At 38.4% G+C, this 3,857-nt stretch overlaps 1 pseudogene; it reads left to right on the top strand.

Moving 5' to 3' along the window:
• Positions 1-2,011: 2,011 nt before the first annotated feature.
• LOC102498488 (nucleolar and spindle-associated protein 1 pseudogene) lies at positions 2,012-3,338 on the top strand (annotated as a pseudogene).
• Positions 3,339-3,857: the final 519 nt, after the last annotated feature.

Here is a 3,857-nt window from a genome sequence, read left to right on the forward strand (position 1 = left end):
TTAGGTGGTATCTCATTGTTGTTTTGATCTGCATTTCCCTTATAATGAGGGATGTTGAGCATTTTTTCATATGCCTTTTCACTATTAGTATGTCGTACTTAGAGAGTGGGTTTTTTTATTCATTCTCCCATCTTTTAATAGGATTGATCATCTATTTTCGGGACAGCTGCTTGAGTTTCTTGTGTATTCTAGTTATCAGTCCCTTTTCTGATACATAGTTTACAAAAATATTTTCCCATTTTGAGGGTCGTCAATTCACACCAATTACTGGGTTTTTTTTGTTGTTTTTTTTTTTTTTTTTCTTTTTGCCATGCAGAAACTACTTAGTCTGATGTAATCTCACTAATCTATTTTGGGGATTATTGACTGTGCTTTGGGGGTCCTATTTAAGAAGACTTTGCCTACCCCAATGTCTCCCAGAGTTTCCCCAGGGATTTCCAAGAGCAATTTTATAGTTTGAGGTCTTAGGTTTAGATCTTTGATCCACCTTGAGTTGATTTTTGTCAATGGTGAGAGGTAGGGTTTCAGATTCATCTTTATGCACGTGGATATCCAGTTTTTCCAGCACCATTTGCTGAAGAGGTTTTCCTTTCCCCACTAGATTTACTGGTACCCTCTGTCAAAAATCCGTTGACTGTATGTTTGGGAATTTATTTCTGGGGACTCTATTCTATTCCATTGGTCCATGTGTCTGTTTCTGTGCCAGTACCATGCTGTTTTAATTACCACAGCTTTGTAGTATATTTTTGAGTCTGGCAGTGAGATGCTGCCCACTCCACTCTTTTTGTGTAGGATTACTTTGGCAATATGAGGTTTTATGATTCCAGACAAATTTTATGATTGTCTTTCCTAAATCTGTAAAGAATGTGTCTGGTATTTTGACTAGGATTGCATTAAATATGTAGATTAATTTGAGTAGAATTGCCATTTTGATTATATTAATTCTTCCAATCCAGAAACATGGGATGTCCTTCCACTTTTTTTGTGTCATTTTAAATTTCTTTTTTAGTTTCTCATAGTTTTCCTTATGGAGGTCTTTCACTTCTTTGGTTAGATTTATTCCTAAGTATCTTATACTTTTTGTGGCTATCGTAAATGGAATTACTTTTTTTAGTTCTGTCTCAGTCTGCCTGCTGTTTGTATATAGAAATGCTATAGATTTCTGTATGTTGATTTTTGTATCCAGCAATTTTACTGTATTCATGTATTACTTCCAGAAATTTTTTCATGGATACCATTGTGTCTTCTATGTATACAATCATGTTATCTGCAAATAGAGAACATTTCACCTCTTCTTTTTCTATTTGAATGCCTTTTAATTTATTCTCTTTTCTGATTGTATTGGCAAGGAGTTCTAGTACTATATTGAAAAGGAGTTGAGAAAGTGGGCATCTTTGTCTTGTATAAGTTTTTAATGGAAATACTTTGAGCTTTTCTCCATTCAGAATGATGTTTGCTATGGGTTTTTCATAGATAGTTTTTATTGTGTTGAGAAACCATCCTTCTACGCTGATATTGTTGTGAGTCTTGATCATGAAGGGATGTTTTATCTTATCAAATGCTTTTTATGCATCATTTGATATGATCATGTGGTTATCTTTCTTTCTGTTAATATGGTGTATTACATTTATGGTTTTGCATATGTTGAACCAGTCTTGAATTCCTGGAATACATCCTACATGATCGTGATGTATAATATTTTTTATAAGTGATTGGATAAGATTTCTTAGTATCTTGTTGAGAATTTTGTGTCTATAGTCATCAGAGATATTGGTCTATAGTTTTCCTTCCTTGTCCTGTCCTTATCTGTTTTAAGGATAAGGGTGATGGAGGTATCATAGAATGAATTAGGGAGAGATTCACCCTTTTAGATCTTTAGAAATAAACTTAAGCAATATGGGGGTTATCTCTTCTTTAAAAGTTTTGTAGAATTGAATGGCGCCAGAAGTTTGGACCGCCAAGTTGTCTTTTCTGGACCTCTTGTCTGCATGTAGCGGGATTGCAGATTGTGATGACCATCCTCTCCCTCGAGGATCTGGACTCCCTCAAGTACAGTGACCCGCAGAACTTAGCCAAGAGCCTGAGCCTCTGGGCTAACCTGAGGGCCAATTGTTAAAAGCCTTGAAAGTTCACCTTAAACAAGAAGCGAGAAAAGAAAATGAGAATCAGGATGAAAATCAGACTTCTGCATCCTCTTGTGATGAAATTGAGATACAAATTGGCAGTCAGCAACAACAAAGAATGAGCCTGCTGCTCATGTCACCAAGACAAGGAGGAGGTGCAAGGTGTTGTGTGGGGATTCTCACCCCCAGCAGGATCATTTAGAGATAAAAATAAGTGATCCCACTGAATTCCAGAATCACAAAAAGGAAAATCAGGATCTCAGAACTACAACTGAAGTTGCTTCTCTGTCAGACGAGAGCCAAGCACAGGAGAATACACAATCCTCAGGGAAGAGTGGAATACACAGTAAAAAAGATTCAAAGGTACCTTCAGGAAAGAAGTCTGTCTACCCAGATGGGCTTTCCAAACCTGGAAAAAAATAAAAGAACCGCAAACACTACTCCAAACTTTAAGAAGCTTCATGAGGCTCGTTTCAAGGAAATGGAATCCATTGATCAATATATTGACAGAAAAAAGAAACATTTTGAAGAACACAATTCATTCAATGAACTGAAGAAGCAGCCCATGAGTAAGGGAGGGGTAGTGACTCCTGTTCATCCAGAAGACCCTCTGTGGCTTGCATGCCCATTAGCCAGCGGCACTCACAAGGCCAGTCTCAGGGCCTCACCAGTCAGAGCACCTTGTGTCCGAAGGGTTTGATCAGACACTCAACCCTCTCAACGACTAAAATGAACGTCAGATTCTCGGCTGCTAATAAGGATAACGAGCACAAACGTTCCCTGACCAAGACTCCAGCCAGGAAGTCTCCACACGTGATTGTATCTGGGAGTACCCCAAAAGGCCAGGCTGTGCTTGAGTCACACAAGTTCAAGGCAACCGGGAGGGATTCTACTGCTGTTATTATACCATTCAAGTTGACAGCTGAGGCATCGCAGACTCCAGTCTCCAATAAGAAACCAGTGTTTGATCTGAAAGCAAGTTTGTCTCGTTCTCTCAACTATGAGCCACACAAAGGAAAGCTGAAACCATGGGGACAATCTAAAGAAAATTCTCTGAGTGAACATGGAAATAAAATTACCTTCCACAAGAAAACTTACAAACAGCCTCATCTCCAGACCAGGGAAGAGCAACGGTAAAAACACGAGCAAGAACGGAAGGAAAAGAAAGCCAAGATTTTGGGAGCTCAAAGAGGGCTCATTTTGGCTAAAAATTAATGATTTTCTAACATCCGTAAATATTTCTTTATTCCGAACATCTTTCCTTTTGTAAATATTTTATACTGTCTTCCTCACTTTAATGAAACAACGGTTTTTTATTGTTAACTCTTCAAATGATCTTTGTTTGTTTTTCATGGGTTCTTCATGTACGGAATCTCTGAAGAGATGTTACCACCTTCGAGGTCACAAATTCTTGAAATGTTTTCTGTGTGTGTAAGTTCCTGCACCACTCAGTTTTCTAATGAGACTCATCTTAGAGATTCTTAACCTAGGTTTTCAATGCCAAGTTCCCTCTGCTGAATCTGATATGAACCACAGCCCTCTTGTAGGCAATTATATTTACCTGATGGCAGCCGGGTACAGCACTGGCTTCGCTAGAATTGGAATAGTGACTTGTTAAGACTAGGGAGAGCCAGGATAGAAAGACCCCTTCATCCTCTTCTGTAGAGAATCTAGTCATCTTTATGCAGCTGGGTCATACGGTTTGGTTATGGCATCAGTATTTTACCACTATGA

Source organism: Tupaia chinensis, unplaced genomic scaffold (assembly GCF_000334495.1).
Source record: "Tupaia chinensis unplaced genomic scaffold, TupChi_1.0 Scaffold000322_1, whole genome shotgun sequence".
Classification (NCBI taxonomy): Eukaryota; Metazoa; Chordata; class Mammalia; order Scandentia; family Tupaiidae; genus Tupaia; species Tupaia belangeri.